The 20,154-nt window shown below is 51.5% G+C and overlaps 1 protein-coding gene across 1 annotated transcript in view; it reads left to right on the top strand.

Annotated features, from left to right (window-relative positions):
- Positions 1-219: 219 nt before the first annotated feature.
- PPP1R16B (protein phosphatase 1 regulatory subunit 16B) overlaps positions 220-20,154 on the top strand; it is a 71,795-nt gene continuing 51,860 nt past the window's right edge. Inside the window, exon 1 of the mRNA XM_014941219.1 lies at positions 220-278. The gene's annotated coding sequence lies outside the window, so the exon portion shown is untranslated. The remainder of the gene's footprint in view (positions 279-20,154) is intronic.

Below are 20,154 nucleotides of genomic sequence, written 5' to 3'. Positions count from 1 at the left end.
CCCTCCCCATACCGCGGGAAAGGGGGATGCTCCGCGGCATCCCGGGAGGATGCTCCGCGCCTTTCCACCTGCCGGCAGGGGCCGGGGCTACGTCGCTCCGACTCCGCGCCCCCTTCCGCGGCCGCGCCCCCTTCCGCGGCTCCACCTCCGGGCGGAGCTGAAGCCGGAGCCGGAGGCGGGCGGGGACCGGGGTTGCGCGGCGCCGCTGCCGGCCGGGGCGGCGGCGGGGGTGAAGCTCGGTTGAACGGGCCCGCTGCGCCTGTGCGGAGCTACCGCGGGTGAGTGCGGAGGGAAGGGGGAAAGAAGGGGGAGGGGATGATGCTGCGGGAGCCGCGGTGGGGTTCCCCCTTCTCCTTCCCCACCCCGGGGAGGGGGGGGATGATCCCGGTTGTGTGTGTCTGTCTCGGTGTGTCCCCCTTCCGCGGGGCGCGGGAAGGCTCCGCGGGGGGAAGAAGAGGGGTCCCCGTCCCCTCCAGGGCAGCAGCCGCAATCACGCCCGCGGACTTTTGGGGAACTCCAGGCTGGAGAGAGTCAACCGGAATCAGGTAGTCCCCCTGCCTTCCCCCCACCCCCCCGGTGGCATCGGGCAACCGGTGAGTCCTTCAGGAAATTTGGCTCATCTCGGCTTGGGGGCATCTAAGGATGAGGACGCAATTAGCCCTTGAAGGCGGTTTTAACTTCCCATTGATGGGCATTACGCGTCGGTGGTGTGGGTCATCGTGAGGGACCCAAGGTGCTGGAGATGTGAGAGGCTGGTGTGTCCTCCTGGAGGGGTTTTCCTGATGGCATTTGGAAATCCTCTCCCTTTTTGGCATGATTGGGGTGGGGGGGGAGAATGGTGGTGTGGGTCATCGTGAGGGACCCAAGGTGCTGGAGATGTGAGAGGCTGTTGTGTGCTCCTGGAGGGGTTTTCCTGATGGCATTTAGAAATCTTCTCCCTTTTTGGCATGATTTGGGGTGGGGGGGGAGAAATACCGGAGGTCGCGTAAATATAAGCAACCGTAATGCCTGAAATGGCATCAGGATTGCAAGGGCTGGCTTTGGTGTGAGATGAAGGTCTTTTTCGGAGAGAGTCTCCTCCAGGCGAACTTCAGCCTGAACTTCAGCCCCTTCTCCAGCTCTGAGGTGTCTGAGGTGGTAGAGGTCCTTTCAGTTGACTCTGACAAGCCAACAAGTTCATGTTTATCTTGCTTATTGTGAAAAGGTCTTTTCTACACTGCGATAACTGCTCGAGGAGGAGGAGGAGGATACTTCAAGCTACAGTGGAGCAGCAGAAAAAGTGGCTTCTCAAATTGTCGAGGAAAACAGAGGGCTTCCCAAACTGGAGGGGGAGGGGGGGGAAATCCCTCATGGTTTGAGCCCTCTTGTGTTCCCTGAGAAACGCTCGGGGAACCTCGGGAGAAGCGGCTGCCTGGGCTGCCCTCGCCGTCACCTTGACCCAACCTTCCTTGACCCGGGTGTCCCGAGCCCTGCCGTTCCTGTTAACTGCCTTTTCACACATGGCAGGGCCAGGTGCTGTTATGGCAGAAGGGGTTTTTCTGGCTGGAACCGAATTTAGTCTGGCGGGGGATTGTGTTCCATGTGAAAGACGTAAAGCATTAAATCCTGAATATGTAGAACGCTTTTTCAGTTATGTTTTTCCCTTCCTTGTTTGATCTCTGCGCTCTGGGTTGGGGCAAAAACTGTAGATGATATTGAAAATACTCTTATTACATTATTTCTCTGGGTTTTGCTTCATGTCCTGAGATCTCTCATGAGGTTTAAAAACAAATTGCTTATTTTCCTTCTGACTGGAAAACATAAATGACTTTTTCATAGGCAATATAGGGCTTAAAGTGTTGAAGCTCAGCTATCTGTGGTGGATGTGATGAAATGCAGAGATACGGCGTTTTCTTCTTGCCATCGAGACCACGTGTCCAGGCTGCCCCTGTCTAACAATGTCTTCTTGTTGAGTCCGTCGTTGCAGGAGAAACGCCTCTGTGTGAGTGTGCTGGTACCAATTGTACCAGCCCCTTGGTGCTTCTGCAGCCACTTTGTTGGAACCTTATTTTCCCTTGGTTTAATAATTTATAAAATGCCTGTTGCCTCTAGGCACATTTCATCCAGTAAGAAGAAAAACATCAACCAGTGTTTACTGGTTATGGGGCCTGAGGTTGACAAATAATGAAGCTTTTGTAGATGAGGGGGTGTCTCTTATATAAATTCGCAGAAACGCAGGGTTTGTGCTAAAAGTCTCCTGGGGATGTTACTCCTTTCTTATCCCCATCCTTAGAAAGCTCTCTTGCTTGCTGGTGACAAGGTGGGTTTTAACCGTGGCCTTTCTTAAGCTGTTCTTGGGTCTGCTTCTCCTTTCTGCTTCTACCCATGTCCGACTCATGGAGATTGGCAGCTCTTGGGTATTTAATGTTTGTAAAGTAAGATGGCCAAATGAGGCCCTGCATCTTCACAGGCCTAGCTGCTTTGGTGTGAAAGAGGTCCGTCTCTTTTGGGGTGACAAATTGCCCTCTCGAATCCTCTGCCAGACACTTATGAACCCCCATCATTAACTCCACTTTGAATCACTCGTGGAGCCCGAGGGGGGAAATCGGCCGGTGGTTCCTCTTGTCTCCTTTGAAACTGCTAAATGATGATTCAGTGACCTTAGTGGGCAAATTAGATCATCAGCTAATTGGCCTAAGAAGAAAAACTTGCCTGATATCAAACAAGCTGACTGATGCTGTTCTTCATCCTGAAACCCTCTGCTGCCCCAGGTGATGTCTCCAGTTTCAAACACTCCTGGGGTTGTGTTGTGGTGCTGGGAAGGGGGCTCTTTTGGGAGAGCTCTTTTGGGCAGCCATACCTATGCATGGCACACACTCCTCCTTCAGCAGGTTTGGAAGGTGTCATCCCTTTAAAAAGGAAAGCATAAAAACTTTACCATGTCAAGCTTGCCTTCCCCTGTGGACATCCCCCTCCTCTTCCTCCACAGAGGCTGAAACTGCTCATGGGGGTGAAATGTTTTTGGAGGATTTGGCTCCGCCGGGGATCCCAGCAGAGCTGAGCCGAGGAAGGACCCCCTGCTCATCGCAGGGATCATAGACACATAGAATGGTTTGGGTTGGAAGGGACCTCAAAGATCATCCAGTTCCAACCCCCCTGCCCTGGGCAGGGACACCTCCCACCAGACCAGGTTGCTCAAGGCCACATCCAGCCTGGCCTTGAACCCCTCCAGGGATGGGGCAGCCACAGCTTCTCTGGGCAACCTGTTCCAGTGTCTCACCGCCCTCATAGTAAAAAATTTCTTCCTGAGATCTAATCTGAATCTTTTTTCTTCCAATTTAAAACCATTTCCCCTTGTCCTATCATTACCCTTCCTGGCAAAGAGTCCCTCCCCAGCTCTTCTATAGGCACCCTTCAGGTATTGAAAGGCCGCTATAAGGTCTCCCCGGAGCCTTCTCTTCTCCAGGCTGGACAATCCCAGCTCCCTCAGCCTGTCTTCATAGGAGAGGTGCTCCAGCCCTCTGATCATCTTGGTGGCCCTCCGCTGCACCTGTTCCAGCCGGTCCATGTCCTTTCTGTGTTGAGGACTCCAAAGCTGGACACAGTGCTCCAGGTGGGGTCTCACGAGTGCAGAGCAGAGGGGCAGAATCACCTCCCGAGACCTGCTGGCCACACTTCTCCTGATGCAGCCCAGGACATGGTTTGCTCCCTGGGCTGCCAGCGCGCACTGCCGGCTCATGGTGAGCTTCTCGTCCATAAGCATTTCCAAGTCCTTCTCAGGGCTGCTCTCCAGCCATTCTCCACCCGGCTTTGGCAAACCCCTTTTTGGGGACGATGTGCCTCTCCCCAGCTGTGCCTGGCACCTTCATGGGAAGGCGGGCCAGGATTAGCCCCGGTGTGGACAACCCAAGGCGCTGTAGGGCTGGTGGGGACGGGCAGCGGGACGGTGCGCTCTGGTGGTGCTCACGGTCAGCCCGACCTCGCTGCTCGTTTGCTTGCTGAAACTAATTGAGGGCTGTGATTGCAGGTGAGTGCCGGTGTGGAAACATCCAGGCTCTGCAGGTTCAGCCCTCCTTGCTCCGGGAGCAGTGGGGATGTGTGAAAGGGGTCAGCTGGTGGCTTTTTGCAAGGCTGTTAGTCGAGTTACGCCACCTCCGAGGACAGCCTTGCCAGCTGGCTCATCCTTTAGGGAAGTTTAAAGAGGCTTATCGCAATCTTACTAGAAATCTGTCGTCTTCTATTAATCTGCTTCTCTCTCCTCATCTCCTTGCCGCGTGCTCCCTGGCTCATTCATCTCGGCAGCACCGTTCTGCCCGCGCTGCTGCCGGCCGGCACCGGCTGTGCCGCCTGCCAAAGTGCTCCTGGATGGAGAATGTTCATCCCTAGACTCTCACCTTTGCTCTCCGATGGGGTTTTTCTTTAGGTAGATAAATAGATGCGAAATTTCACTGAATTTCACTGAATTTTTAGAGTTGGAAGGGACCATAGAGATCATCTAGTCCAACTCCCCTGCTGAAGCAGGATTGCCTAGAGCTTGTCAGAGCATGTTACTCAGGAGCATCCAGGTGGGTCTTGAAAATCTCCAGAGAAGGGGACTCCACCCCCTCCCTGGGCAGCCTGTTCCAGGGCTCTGTCACCCTCACTGTGAAGTAGTTTTTTCTCATATTTGAGTAGAACCTCCCATGTTCCAGCTTATGCCTGTTACCCCTCGTCCTCTCACTGGCAACCGCTGAAAAGAGTCTGGCTCCCTCCTCCTTCAAACCACCCTTTAGGTTCTTATAGGCATTGATAAGGTCTCCCCTCAGCCTTCTCTTCTCCAGACTAAAGACTCTGGAGTCTAAATATTGACTATTTTAAAATTATTTTCTTTTTTGAAGGTGACCCTGCTGGACGGGCAGCAGAGCCTGGGTGGGGATGGAGGCACAGGGAGCCGTGGTGCCCAGGAGCAATCAGGCTCCAGCTCTGAGTAAGCCAAAGCCGGCTCCTACGCCAGGTCCTGCTCGACGTGGGGCATGAGGGACTGGTGATCCTGGATGTGCATCACCGGCTGCACCTTCCCCTCTGAAATCAGGATCGTTCCCACTTTGGGGGTGGAGGGGGTAGCACTGTGCTTGGCTGGAGCAAACAGACAAAGGGCAGCAGATAAAATTGTCAAACTTTGGTAGGGAAGGGAGGTGAGAGGGGTGAACGCTGCCCACCGAGTCTCACGGTGAAGCAGGAAAGCATTCATTGGAGAGAGCTGGTGATGCCCGACCAAGTTGGAACTTGGTGGCACCCCTGGGCACCTCTGCTCGCTGGGGAAATGGTGCTTTCAGAGTAACGCGGTTCTTCCTGATGGATCTTTTCCTTGCAGCTCTCACAGAGGTGTGTCACTACCGGGGTTAACAGCCACGCAGGCACCGAGGAAGAAAAATGAATAGCTTGAGGAAGGCTAAGCCTTAATACCCACACAAAGCAAATAAACGCTGTATAGTTTGATGTGGATTTAGGTGAGCTGAGAGATCTCCGGGTAGGAAACACAAAGCCTTTGACAAAGGTGGCTTGGCTGTCCCCTCTCCCGGAGCCAGCATCCGTGTGTGGGTACTGGAGCTGCCGGAGCTGCCTGTCTCCCTCTCCCCTCCACCTCCACGGGGATGTGCTTTCCCCCACACAGCACGGGGTTTGCTACCCTTGAAGGCTGCTGGCTGGCGGGGAAAGAGATCCGTGTGGGTTTTTTCCAGAATAGTCAGCTGATTGCATCCCATGGGAAGCGGTTGAAAAGCAGGAGACAGGTGGGTTGGCATTCCTGCTTCGTAGCCTTCCGTAATTCCAGCAGGAGAAGGATAAGCGGAGAAGTGGGGTTGCTGGGTCCTCTTCAGTGTTTGCATTTGAAAGAGCGTGATAGGCTGTGATTAATGAGGCTAAATGGGAGCCTGATAAATGGTAAATTCAAATGAACCTCAAACAAAAATGGCTTTATAAGGCGCCTTTTGGTTGCGTGCGAAGGGCGGGCTGTGGGTTTCATCCTCGTGCTGTTGGGTTTATGGCTGGCAGGGGGGGTGGCACGGGCTGTCCCCCCGGCCAAGGTGTCCCCGTGTGCCACAGGGGCAGCTGCTGGGCAGCAGGTCCTGCCCCAGCCCTTCCGAGCAGACCCTCCTGCAGGCGGCTGGTTCCCTCCTGGTTTAGGTCAGCATAATGTTTCCAAATTTGGGCTGACAGCCCCGCATCCTGGAGCCCTCCGTGTCCCCATATCCAGGCCCTAATTAAGGATGCTCTAAAAGCAGCAGGCCATCTACCATGGCCTTGCAGATCAGAACCATTGGCCTAATCTATTTTTAAAGTAAATTAAACTAGAAAAAGGTATTGCCACCCTAGAATAAGAAGCTACCTGGGGAGTTAACCCAGAATAGTTGTTCTGCTTTGAATTTGCACCCTATCTTGTTTCAAAATAACTTTCCTTTCCATATATGCAAGCTCTATAAGCATAGAATACAGGGCATGACTTAATCAAGATGACCCAACAGAGCTGGGGAAACATCTTTTTTTCCCAAGGTCTTCTCTGCATCTCCTCCCGGCCACCCGCACGTGCTCCTGAACCTTGGAATCCTTTTCTGTAATAAATCTGCCCTGTTTCTGGCTCATTCCGCTGCAGACACCTGCGCTCCTTTCCCACCCCCACCTCTGTGGTTTTTGGGACACCCTGTAGCTCCCCACAGCCCCCTCTGCTCTGCCCTGTCCTCTGCCTGCTTTTGTGCCGGTCGCACGCAGTGAAACGAGCATCCCGAGCGCTCGTCTCCACACAGGTCCACAGCAAGATGGCCCAAAGATCTTCTCTTAAGCTGGATGGGACCTTATCACCTTTCTGGTGTGTCCTGGGCTGCATCAGGAGAAGCGTGGCCAGCAGGTCTCGGGAGGTGATTCTGCCCCTCTACTCTGCACTCATGAGACCCCACCTGGAGCACTGTGTCCAGCTTTGGAGTCCTCAACACAGAAAGGACATGGACCGGCTGGAACAGGTGCAGCGGAGGGCCACCAAGATGATCAGAGGGCTGGAGCACCTCTCCTATGAAGACAGGCTGAGGGAGCTGGGATTGTTCAGCCTGGAGAAGAGAAGGCTCCGGGGAGACCTTATAGTGGCCTTTCAATACCTGAAGGGTGCCTATAGAAGAGCTGGGGAGGGACTCTTTGCCAGGAAGTGTAGTGATAGGACAAGGGGAAACAGTTTTAAATTGGAAGAAAAAAGATTCAGATTAGATCTCAGGAAGAAATTTTTTACTATGAGGGTGGTGAGACACTGGAACAGGTTGCGTAGAGAAGCTGTGGCTGCCTCATCCCTGGAGGGGTTCAAGGCCAGGCTGGATGGGGCTTGGAGCAACCTGGTCTGGTGGGAGGTGTCCCTGCCCATGGCAGGGGGCGGGAACTGGATTATCTTTGAGGACCCTTCCAACCCTAACCATTCTATGATTGACTCTGGGTGGGAGCACTAGGTAGGAGGCAGCATCAGGTGCCTATTTTTGAGCTGGGGGGCCGATAACCTGAGCTGGGCAGAGGTGACAGGCGTCAATGATTTGCAGCATCTGCCCTGGGCGCTGCTCTGGGGCTGCTCTGGCCTTGCCCCAGCTGGGAGGAGGAGTGGGGATGTTTGCACGGTGTTTTGAGTTGTGCTGAGACACTCTGCTGTTACACTGCTCCTTTGGATTTGTCAAGCTCAAGTTAAATGTATATAATTTTAACATCTCATGATTCTTCGGGGGCTGACTCATGTCTTTTTGGCCTGAATGAATCATAGCTCTTGAACTCCATTGCTAAATTCATTATGCAACAATTACAGGGTTGGAAATGCCACCCTAAGTGCACACAAACAAGCTGGCAGCAATTTTCCCCTCCTTTGCTCTCACCCCGGGTTGCCAAGAGACCTCCCTTGTGAGTCTGCTCATTAGCTCTTGCCTCTGCTCTGTAGGTGAGGGTCTGCCCGGCACCCTGCGTCTTGAGGCTTTGCCCTTGAGCTGGAAGGGACAGGAGATGCAGGTTGGGTATTTCTGGAAGAGCAGAGAGGGGACAGCCTGGGATGGAAGGCTGGAGATCCACAGCTTTGCTCATTGGTGCCAGTTGCCTTAATTTTTTCCCAACTGCTCCATGTGACTTGATGGTATGGTGATGGCACCTCTAATGATCTGTATGGGACAATTCCAAGTATGAGGCACTGCTACAGCAGCTCCAAATGCCAATATTGGATATTTGTAGCTTTTTACAGGCCCAAATTCTGCTTAATCACTTGCCCAAGAAGCTCAAAGGTCAAATACACATCAGAGGAGAAAACCCAAGGAAGATGTGAGCCCCATGTGAAGTGTCTAGTGATACCCACCATCGTTTTCTCTACTTGATGGTGCTAAGCTGAGATTTGGGGATTTGTGTAGGGCTTGGCTTTTTATTTCTGAGGTCTTGAGCAAGAGTTCATCTGGTATGTGAAATTAAGAGGGGCTTTATGCTGGGTGGGCTTTGCTTGCTGACATGCTTGACCCACCAAAGCAGCTGGTGGGAGCTGTGTTACAGATCTGCCAGCGGGATGCAGGAGGACTATCTCCACCACCTGCAGGTTCAGGTCAGATTTCTGGCTTTAACGTGCCCCTGCGACCTGAATTTGACTTTCACCACCAGAACACTGATTTTTCTGCCATCTAAATAAAACTGCTTCTCAGAACAAGCATTCAGCCGAGGCCCATACGGAATGGCAGGCTGGGTACTTATGTCCAGGAAGCTCTCCAGAAAGTCTCCCTTAAGAGCAGCCATTCTTCCCAGCTGAGCTCTGGCCCTTAAATCTTGATATCTTTGGGAAGAGTCTCTCCCCTGGGCAGGTCTGGCTGTTTACATCTCCGTGTAGAGACAGCAGAGAAGGATGGCTTAACCTTGTGCTCATGGGTGGACAAGGTTCTCCTTGGCCTGTGGCAGCAAGCCCTGGTGCTTCTAGTCCAAGAAATGGCAGGAGCGAAGTAAGAACTAGACTGACGAGGAGAAGAGCAGGACCAGCAATTCTGGCACCATGTTCACAGTCAAGTTAGCCTGAAGTATCCAAAATCCTGTTTTCAAACGAAGAAGTGGTAAATATTTGATGAAATTGAATGTCAGAGCAAGTGGATTGTGAGAGCAGCAAGTCAAGCCAAGGTACCATCTCTGGCTGTGGCCAAGAGGAGATGCAGAAAACATAGAAAGTAGGGCATGTGTGGTGACGCGCGGGTTGGTAACTGCGCCTAAAAATAAGGTACTTTAGAAACATAAAATCTGCCTCGCAAGCAAGGCAGTGGCAAGCTGCTCCAAGTGCCTGATTTAAGACTGAAACTGGTGCTGTTGGCACTGCAGAAAGCTGTGCTAACGTTCTGGTAGCATTTTGCCAGCAAAACCTTTTGCCTGGCTCTGGTGGTTTGCATCCTAGCGAGGGCAGGTCACTCTGGAGCCACGCTTGGGCAGAGGTGGGAGCGAGAGGCGGCGGTGGGGCTGCTGGTGGAGATGCTTTTCCTCAGCCCATCCTGCTCCCATGCAGGATTTCTGCTGATCTGCATTTTAAGGAGCCTTTGTCCTCTTGAAGTATCACGGTTTGACTTTCGAGAAGGTGCGTTTGTAACGCTCCTGCAGGCTTCCAGGGGAAGGGGTCTCGATGGTCTGGTGGTGCTGCTGTTGTGAATGGGCTGGTGCTGGTACCTACAGAAACTATAGGATGCTGCTTGTGGGGGTGTTGCAGGGAAGCCTGTCCCGCTGTGCTGGAGGTCTGCTCGTGTCAGTTCAGCAGCCTCAGCATCCCCTTCTTCCATGCTGGTGGCTGACCTTGCCCTGCAGAGGTTAGGTGGGCAGGAGGATGAATTTTTTGGAGTGGAGCCTGTGTGTGGCTTTGCATGGAATAAGTAAGTCATCGCGGAGTTCACCAAAGGGCAGTGCCTTAGACAACAAATCCAGATGTCTGAGCCATATGGAGCAAAACATCTTGCACTGTAGCATGGATAATCCATTTTCCCTCAAGTCTCACCTCTTTACTCTCCCAGCAGAGCCCATGGGCACCCTGCTGGTCCCCCCACCCTGCTGGTTCCCCCACAGCAGAGGCAGGTGGGCAACATCATCCTGAATAGATGTACGAGCTCCTCGACGGATGCAGGATGGGTCAGAGGGCACCTTTTTGTGTTATTCAGTTAAGGTCATTTGAGGATTACTGGAATGGTTATAGAAGTCCTCAATAGTGTCCGTAAGCATTAGAGTTGAAAGCATTTTGTTAGCAATAATTAAATACAACTGCTATTTAAAATGGATAAATCAGATAGTTGGGAAGAGCATCCTCTCTTAAATCTCCCACAGAATCAATATTCCTCCTGTCGGGTGTGTAGCAGGCACTTTCAAATCCTGGCAGTCGTATTCGAGCCCACCGTAAAGCATCACATCATCCTGAGAGCAGCACTTCTTACCAGTCTCCCAGAACCTCTCTTCATGCCGTGACAAGCTGTTTGGCATATTTGGCTCTGGCACCTGGGTGGTTGTGCCCAGCTGGTGGCATCTGTCCCATGGCCAGGGACAAATGCCTGGTGCTAGCAGGGCTACACGGTATTTGCTCCTGTGGTCTGGGGACCCCTCCTACTTTCTGCACAAGCTGGTGCATCCCTTTGGACCTGACCTTGGATTGCTCTGTGCTCTGGTCTAGGTGTCCAGCTTGGAAGTAGTTGTCTCTTGATGTCAATGTTGGTATAGCAAACTCCAGTATGGATGTGCAGAGATGAGTCTTCTCCTGCGTGTCAGCATCATCTTGCAGCATCAACCCAACATGGGTTGTCCCTTCCTCCCACCTGGTTGTGGTTGTGGTGGCTTCCTTGGCTGCTGGCATTGTCACTGTGGTACCATAAAGCTGCCAGAATCACGCCTTTGCCTTGGAAAGAGAAGAGAAAGGCAGGGCTCTCTTCTGGTGGCCAAGAATCCAGAAAAAATTGAAAATAGAGGACCGAAGTCCCATCAAATGGTAACTCCCTGGGAGGATGCTGTGTCCCCCAGCCTGCTGCAGAAAGGCACAGCCATGGGCTGTATGCTGTATGGGGGCAGTGGGATGCCCACCATCCCCATCACTGGAGGGGCTTCACAGAGAGGTGACAGGGAGAGTGGGCATCCCCTGGGAAAGGCACGTCCCCATCAAGAGCTGAGAGCCAGCAAAAGCCCTGCCACTGAAACATCCCACGGTGGCATGGCTCGAGGTGCCTCGGAGCTGAAATGGAAAATCCAGGCTCTTATCTAGCTTGTTGCTGTGCCAGAATAGGGCTGTTCCCAAGATTTTTTTTTTTTTTTGTTAACGTGGACCAAAATGTGTGTAAGTGGTGTTAAACAATGGAAGGATTTCTGTTAAAAAGACTGGGCTGCGGGCGAGTAGGGCTTTAATTTGTATCTTAAGGGAAGGGTGTGGGCTCTTGCAATGGTGTTTCTGAGATTCTGTTGGGAATTAACTTTTTTTTTTTTCCCATGTCTTATTTTAAAGCCTGTTTCGGGGAAAAACTGTTGTCTTTTTTTCAAATAACAGACCTCCAAATGCCTAGTTTAAAATGTCAGGAAGGGGGATGCAGATTTGGAAGACTCCACGCCTCTGTCTGTTGCAGGGCTGATAAAAAACGGAAGCTTTAACCAGAAAAACAAATAAAAAGAGGTAATATCACTGTCACAGATGGGTCGGGCTGCTTTCCCTGCAGGTGTCTGCATCGCAACCCCCACTCACATCTAATGTGCTGTGGAAGAAATAAATGGAGAGCCGAATCGGAGACTTATACCCTCAATTAATTTTTGTTCCACATAATCGGAGCTGCTGCATGCCTCTCCTTCAATATTTAACTGCCTGCCTCAGAAGACGGGGCTGCTCTCGTGCGAGGGAAGTTGGGATTGGGTTCATGTTTGCACAGAAATCCCGTTCTGATCTTTCTTTCTTTGCCTAAGGGCAGGAATCCTGCTGCTCCTCTGATGCTAGAGATAAATTTTGTTAGCAGATACTTTTCTTTGGGAGAGCAAAGGGGAGAGGGGAGTGGTATGTAATGAATTCTTGAAGGAGTAAATCTCCTTGTCTTCAAGCATCATCTTCTCTGGAGTCCTATGTGCTGCCCGGAGCCCGTGTCTGCGCCGTCTCGGGTGCAGTCAGTGGGGAGCAGAGGGAAAGCTTTGTTCGTGGTTTGATGTTATACAGTCTTCATCTAAGGAAAAAAAAATGTATCTGTACAATTAGTGTGTGTTCTCTGCGGATTTACAGGCTGTTGAATAGTTTTCTCTCTTGCACTTGGATAAAAGGGGATGGCTTGTTTTGGTGTGTACTTTGAAATTGAGCCCTCAACTTCGTTTCTGATTTTTTTGACTCGATTCAAAATCACAGATTTTTTTCAAGTTCAAACTAAGCGGAATGTCCCTCTCCCTTCCCCGTGTGGCAAGGGCTTGCCTGGTTTTCCTGCTTTACCCATCCACCTGAAAGCAGGAGGCAAACCCGAGGCTTCACCCTCAGAAAGCAAAAGGGGGACTGAGCATTTTCTGCAGCCCCAAGGCATCCTTGAAGGTGCTCCCTGCGCCCAGTCCGGAGCTACCCCTCAAACTGGGAGCTGGGAGAGGAGCTGGCTCTGCCCATGGATGTGAAGGGAGAGCAGAACTCTGCTGCCTCGCCTGGGGAGCCTGTGTGGGAATAAGATCAGAGAGGGGAGGAAAAACCCCAAACTTGTAGTGGACCTAAGAACATAAAAATTCTGGATTTGAAAATCTACCCAGGCAAGGACAGTTCAGTGCAGAAACGTGGCCGCCTTGAGAGTGCTGCGTGGAGCAGACGTAGAAAAGAGCATTTGCTCTACGGAGCTTCTAGATGAAGGTTTTCTAAAACGCCTCCAGGTCCTCCTGGGCTTGAGGAGCAGCTCTGCACCACAACCACGTGGAGGGAAGGAAGCGCTGAGCTGGCTTAGCTTTATGCTTCCTCCTAAATCACTCTGTGAGTGGGCTTGGGCTTGTGTCCTGCTAAAGCAAAGTCCTCTGTGGCTGTGGCCATACCCAAAGACCCAGCTGTTGATAGGAGCTTAATGGCCAGCTGGCATAGATACCTCTGGGGACGACCACCGGAGTTGTTCTGCTCATCACTGAGGTGCCACTGGAAGGAGCAGCGTTGTTTCCAGTAATGTGTTTCCAAGCACCCTGTTGTGGGGGAGGACTGCTTGGCACAGAAGGTCTTTTTCTAAGGAAGCCCACGTTGAAATATTGATAGGAAAAAGAAAGTGTGTTGTGCTGTGTTGAGTGTTTACAGGAAATATGTAGTGAAAACACTGAGGGGCTTTCCTCAAACAACTACCGATGGTGTTAGGAGTGGAACAGTTGGGAGGAGAAATGAATGAGGCACTTAAAATTTTCTATTACCAGCACTGGCTCCAAAGAGACTTTTTGACTTCTTATTTTGCTTTTTTTCTTGTTGCTCGTATTTCATTCCCACTGCTGGGAAGGAGCTCGTTGAAGAGGGAGAGATTATCTGGAACTAGAGATAAAGCAGCCAAACCAAAATGTTTTTAATTCTCTGGGGAAGAATTTCGCTTTAAATTTTGAGCTTTCCATTAAGCTAGAAAAATAACTTAAATTGACACACCTTCACCACCAAACTTACCTCTGTGTCAAGCAGCATGAAGCTTCCTTTGCTGCAGACAGGTAAAACAGTATCTTCACTTTAAGAAGGTAATTGGGGCACAGATTAAGTTACTTACTTTGCATACAAGAAACCTGTGGGAAAGCCAAGAATCTCTCCCGAAACTCCTGATTTCTGATGAGATCTCTCACCCAGAAGACTTCTGTACCTGCTCTTCCTCACCAGCACTCCAGGGCAGACTGCAGGAGTTGTGTTTCCTAAGGGGTCTTGGCTGAAATCTCTCTTTTTTTTTCCTTGGTTTTTTTCCTTTTTTTTTTTTTTAAATGGTGTTTGCTGCCACTTTCCTCTTCGTTCCTTCAGGAGGAACCATTCATTTGGTAGCGCTGAGCATCTGCTGCTTAAAATGCTGCAGGAGCCCTGAGTGAGGAAAGGAGCTGTTTGCTTCTGAGATACCAGTGAAATTAAATCGTGCAGCAACAATTTTCATAATTTTCACTCCTCCGTGTGGTTAACCCGTGGGTGCTGTGGGGCTCACAGCTCGGTGCAGGGAGACTCACTTGGTGCCTGTGAGAAGAATTTGCTACCAGAAGCAATAGCCTGAGCTGGTGGAGCGACACCAAGGGACGAGTTGGGTGTCACCGGTGCCTCATGGCTGGAGTTTAGGACTAGAAATAATAATCCTGGAATAAATAAGGCTGGTGGTGTGGCTCTCGCAGAGAGTTCGCTGCCTGAAGTCAGGCGAGAGGTCCTGTTCTGTATTCATCGGTTCATCAGGGGATGCTCTTGACCTCTGGAGCAGGGTTTGTTGCATATTATTTGGAAAGTCCTGGCTTAGGTGTCTGTCAAACTGTTGTTTAACGGGCTGCCTTGGGCTGTGTTCAGGGTGCGTGTGTTATGTACCATCAGCCCTGCATCCCGGAGGAGAGGGTGGTCACTCGTGGCACAGAGATCCAGGGAGATGGTACAACCCCTCCGGCAGGGTGTGATACTAGAGAAATAAAAATTTCCATTTCAGAGAAGAAAGGAAACCCTTCAGGAGGCTGGAAACGCTGTGTTTTGAATTACTTCCCACTGCTGCCTTTCCCTGCAGGCGCTTTCTGCTCCTCCCCTGGGCTTTGTCCGAAACGTGACCATACTGTAGATTTACAGGTGAAAACAAGAGTTTTGGAGCCACAGTTCCTTGGAGGGGCAAACACATCTCTTGGGATTCAAAGTCCCCTTCCCAGTTTGCTGTATGGTCGCTGTTGGTATCTGACCATCTGTCTGTCTTCATTTGGAAGACCCCACTGGCTGAGTCCCCTCTTACATTTGTGTAAAGTTCTAATAGTTTGGGTAGTTGGGTGCCAGGGCTTCATGCAGCATCCTTATTGATGATGGTCTGATGAAATGTTTTTCCAAAAGGCAGGAGGTGAGAGAAGCAGTTATAATAAGGAGAAAAGACCCCTGCTTCTAGGCCGTGGTGGTCTTAGCATGAAAGACCCTCTTGTCTTGATGCACCCTGCGCTAATTAAATAAAACCCCCACAACCCTACAAACCCCAAGAGCTCTGGATGCAGAGCAGGGCTCACCGCTCCCACCGGTGGGCCAGAAGAGGGATTTGGTGTCCCAAAGGTGTTGGAGAGTGCCACAGGGAGCAGCGCTGGTGGCAGCGGTGGGGTGGGGACCACCTGGCAGAGCCACCACCATTACATTACTTGGTGGTGACAAGGTCTAGGAGATGACTTGGAGCACATCCCTCTGGGGTCTGCCCAGTCTGGGCTGTGGGGAGGGAGGGAATGGACCTTGGCTCTTTGTGTATGGTCACATCCATGCTTTGGGCAGCCTCCTGTGCCCCACACCTTGTTCTCCCATGGGGACAGTTGGACTCCTGGACTTTTTTTTCTCTGCTGTTCCTGCCCATCCCTCAGTCTGTCACCTCCTGTTCTCGGTGGCTTTCTGGCTGTCTCTGGGTGGCGTTATGGCTGCTGGGCTGCCGTGAGCTCTTCCTCACGATGAAGAGCTGCTCTGCTGCTTCTCCCAAACCTTGGGGAGATGCTGGCCAATTGCAGAGACAGTGATACAGAACGTGTCTCTCTGGCCACTTTGTGTCACCCAGCAGAGATGATCCTGAGGGTGACACCCCAAGAGAAGCCTGTGAATTCTTCGTTAGTGCTCGTTGCTGGAGGATGGGTTCAGCAAAAGGGCTGTGATGGGCTGGACATCCAGCTTTTTGTGGGGCAGGAATAGTCCCACAGGTTGGCCTTGGCCTTTATAGGAAGCAGAAGGGGTAAATTTGACAATTCCTCACCTTGCTGTGGTGCAGGAGTTGATGTTAATGAAATAAATAAATAAATCAGGCAGCCACCTCCTCCGCAGGCTGCTTATGTGCTCAGATCCCTGCTATAGGCTTTTGCGCTTGGTTTCCAATTCCAGCTGAGGGATCAGCTTAGGGTGGGGAGAGAGGGCTATTTCTGTCCCTCTTCATGCCACTGACTCGACTTTACACTGCAAAGGCAGATGCTCCACCTCGTCAGCTGGGCCCGATCCTGCAGGTGCCTCCCCACCAGGAATCCAGTGACTGGGAACCATCCCCGTGGCTTCGGAGGTGGCTCCTCACATGCCTGGGTCTCCAATTTTTTACCTTTGCTTGAAAGATGCACAAGTTAGTTCAGCAACTGGAGAATTCTATTTCATTTTAAGGTGTCCCATTCAAGGCTTGCTCTTCCATGGCTTGTGTTTATTTTTTTTTAATAAGTGGAATAAAACCCGAGTTGGTTGATGACACTTAAGTGAAGGGCTCTTGCAGGTGTTTGTGTTCTGCTTCGGTGTCATGCTGTGCTTTAAGCAGTGCCTTGGGGAGATGTGACGGAGGGTTTGCAGGTCTTAGCTCCAGCTTCATCGTCTGGCGGGGAGACGAGGGACCTCTCCAGCATCATTCAGCTCCATGGCTGGTTTAATGGATCCCACTCCAGCCTCAGCAATATTATGGCAAAGTGTCTCCAAGTGGAAGGCTTTGTAGGAAGGTCGAGGAGGGCAGCTCTGAGTGTGTGTTGGAACAGGAACGTAAATGGACTCAATTTTCTCCTTTGTGGGATGCAAGTGCCAACCTCTAAATGTGAAATGGGAAGAAGTGTGTGTGTAGGAGACACAGGACCCCTCCAGGCAGGGTTGGTGGTACGGGGTACACAGGTTATTGCACCCACGGACACGGGAAACCCTCACTTCACAGAATTGCTGTCTCTTCTTGTATTCCAAGTGAGTAAACAGTGCCCTGAAAGTCCTTCTGAGCTCAGCGAGATGAATCTTGTGCTAAGGCGAGACAAAATGTACAGAAAATGCAAACTGATTTAAAAAAACACCACCTGATGGTGCTTGCCAACGCTTGCATGCCCTTTGTAGGGGCTGGTCCTTGGCACAGTTGGAGCAGGTCTTTGCAGCAGCGCTGAGGGGACGGTGATGGCAGGACTATAACGAGCTTCTCGCCTTCCTTTGGGCTCCTGAAATTGTCACCCGTTGTCCCCGCGGGGGCCGGGGGCCGTGTGTGTCTGGCAGGATGTCCTCAGCAGGGTGGCAGGCAGATCTGCTGAGCTCATGGAAACGCAGCTCGGTCGAACACTGAGGAACGGCTCTTTTTTTTTTTTTTTTTCTCCCCCCCTTCTCTTCTTTAAATAAAACTGAAACCAAAATGCAATGCCTTGCAAACCACAGACACCCACACAGCCAGCTCCTCTGTCGCTTTGCAGGTAAACAAATGCCGGGGCCTGGAACTGTGCTATGGTTAGACTGACCGGTTTGTGTGATGGGGAAGTCGATGTGCCACTTTTTTCGGTACCTGGAAGAAACTGGGTCATTGGAAAGCAGGCAGCCGGAGTGATGGGGCCAAAGTCTTTCCGATGCTGTGAGGTCTGTGGAGGATGCTAGGGGACTTGGACCTAAGTCTGGGAGAAGTTGAGCTGTGTCCCCTTCAAGGAGGCCTCACCAGGTGACCTCTCTGCTCCTTTAGAGGTTCATTTGCTGGTTGGTTTAAGGAGACACTGGTGTCTGGTGCTTCCAAAAGATGTCTCTTGGTGTTCCTGGCTTTCCCCTCTCCATTTCATTCCCCTCTGTAGGCCACTCAGATCTCTCTTTTGTTCTGTTGTGAGCTGCTGGAGGACGAGGTGCATGCAGGAAAGCTGAAGCATGGGCTAGCAGAGCAAGCCATGCTTCTCCTCTCCTTATAAATCAAATCCTGGTTTAATGGATCCCACTCCAGCCTCAGCAATATTATGGCAAAGTGTCTCCAAGTGGAAGGCTTTGTAGGAAGGTCGAGGAGGGCAGCTCTGAGTGTGTGTTGGAACAGGAACGTAAATGGACTCAATTTTCTCCTTTGTGGGATGCAAGTGCCAACCTCTAAATGTGGAATGGGAAGAAATGTGTGTGTGAAGGAGACACATCAAGAAAGCTTCCAGCGGTTTTTTTTGGATAAGCAGTGAAATGCTGAAATAAGGTTTTTCTTGCTTTAATAAACCTGCAGACTGAGGTCCTCGCTTCTACTTCAGGTGTGTTTTGGAAAATATTTGTTCATCTTTCAGCGAACAATGGCAGAAGTGGCCTGGAAAAGCGGCGGGGTGGGAGTGCCGCGTGTGGTATGCCGAGAGGCATTTCCTGCCCTTATCTCCCCTCCGTCGAGGTTATTGTGAACGGGGCTTCAGATCTGCAGCCTGTGTTACTGGAGCGGAGATTGCCAAGAAAGATACCTTCCCCGGGAACGCCTGCGAGGGGACTGGAGTTCACCAGAGGTGGTGAAGAGCTTTCCAGCCAAGCGCCTGCGCTTGGAAAATGCGTCTGCCCCACAATAAAGTTCTTTGGAAAGTGGGCTGCGTTGGCGCCGCTCTTCTTGGCAGGGTTTCTGGGGGCCGTGGTGGGTCCCGGCTGGTGGGGGCTGCGGGCAGGGGTCAGGGAGAGCTGTGTGAGACTCTCGTGCCATGGAGGAGCCATGGCATCCTCAAGTCATGAGTTGATATTTCCCATCTTGGACAAGTGTTTGAATTTCTAGATCGTACCTCTCTTACAAAAAGCTCTGTAAGGATTTGGGTTTGTCCCTACGTAGAACTAAAGCCCATTTTTGCAATCTTAAGTTCTTATAGAATCATAGAATGGTTTGAGTTGGAAGGGACCTTAAAGATCATTGAGTTCCAACCCCCCTGCCCTGGGCAGGGACACCTCCCACTAGACCAGGTTGCTTAAAGCCCCATCCAGCCTGGCCTTGAACACTTCCAGGGATGGGGTAACCAGAACTTAAGGGATGGAAGAGGGTTTTTTTTATTCAGGTCTCTCCTGAAACCCTCAAAATAAGGTTTGCAGGTGTTGCTGAAGCTGCCCTTGGCCTTCTGTTGGCCATTTACTGGATAAAGCGACTGCCCGGGACCCGCCTGTGTGCTCTGGCTCAGTTTGTTTGTTTTCAGTTCTCAAACCAATTATCTCGTGGAGGAAATGGCGTGCTTCGCTGTCAGTCTGCCCAGATATTTATAGGTAAGGTCAAAGCCCCGTGGAAGGTCTCTAGCAATGTTTGGAAGAAGTGGATGCCTCAGCCTTGCGCAATTCCTGGGAGGTGGTGGATGAGCTGCATGGCATGGCCATCTCCCTGCAGCTCCTCAGAGCAATCCTCCCCGATTTGGGCTGCATCACCCTCTAAAGAGGGATGAGCGGTGGCCCTTCGTGGCTTGGCTGGATGGGGTAAGGTTTGGTATCCTCACCACGTCTCTCACCTGAGTCTAGCTACCTCTCTTCTGCTGCTATTTTTCCTATAGTTGCTTTGCATCCATTGCTTATGAGAATGTTGCTTCCTTTCTTGTGGAGCAGGAGAGCTGAGCAAGGCATGGCTTCAGCTGCCCTGTTGGGGCTCGCTCAGGTGCTTGTAAATACTTAAACTCTTCACGGTCTCTCTTCCCCATCAACTTGGGTTTTTTCCCCCCTCTCCAAGCCGGCTGGACCATGAGAGCTCTCATCTCCTGAGTGGTTATTTGCAGTTTACCCCCGTTTGGCACGCTCACCTTGCTGTTCCATGTGCTCCATGTGTTTTGCACGGGTCTGTTTGGAGAGGACTCATTGAGTGTGCTCGTGACATTGGCTTTAGTTCAACTGCGCCTTTGCCTGTTGGGCTGCTCCTTAAATCTGGGACACGTTTCCTCCTCTGTGCAGCCGGCGGTTGGGTCGCTGGCCACGGGTCCCTTGGTTGATCGCTCTGAGGTCTCTGGTGTCGTGGTCACACTGAGAGTCCAGGGCAGTGATTTAACTGCTCTTGTCGCTGTGCTTGTGGAGCCCATTCAGTAAAGCCAGAATGAGCTAGTGTGTGGTGGAAAAAAAACCCAAACAAACCAAAAATACAACCTGAAGAGAGAAATGAACACAAAACCCCAAGTCTTGAAGTAGCTGAGGTAGTTTAAGTGTTAGTTACACCTCCCTGGGGGCCACGTCCTATCCATCTGCCCTCGACTAGGGCTGGGCTGAGAAGGGGCTGATGGATGAAGAAGAGTGCAGATGATGCTCTTGGTGGGTAGAGCTTCTCTTGGAAAAGCTGCCTGGCCTCGGGGTGCCAGATGGGTAGCCCCATGCATTTCCTGCCT

The sequence above is a fragment of the Calidris pugnax genome, unplaced genomic scaffold, assembly GCF_001431845.1.
Source record: "Calidris pugnax isolate Ruff unplaced genomic scaffold, ASM143184v1 scaffold55, whole genome shotgun sequence".
Lineage (NCBI taxonomy): Eukaryota > Metazoa > Chordata > Aves > Charadriiformes > Scolopacidae > Calidris > Calidris pugnax.
Note: the sequence above shows the minus strand (reverse complement) of the source record. Positions and strands in the feature narration are given on the sequence as shown.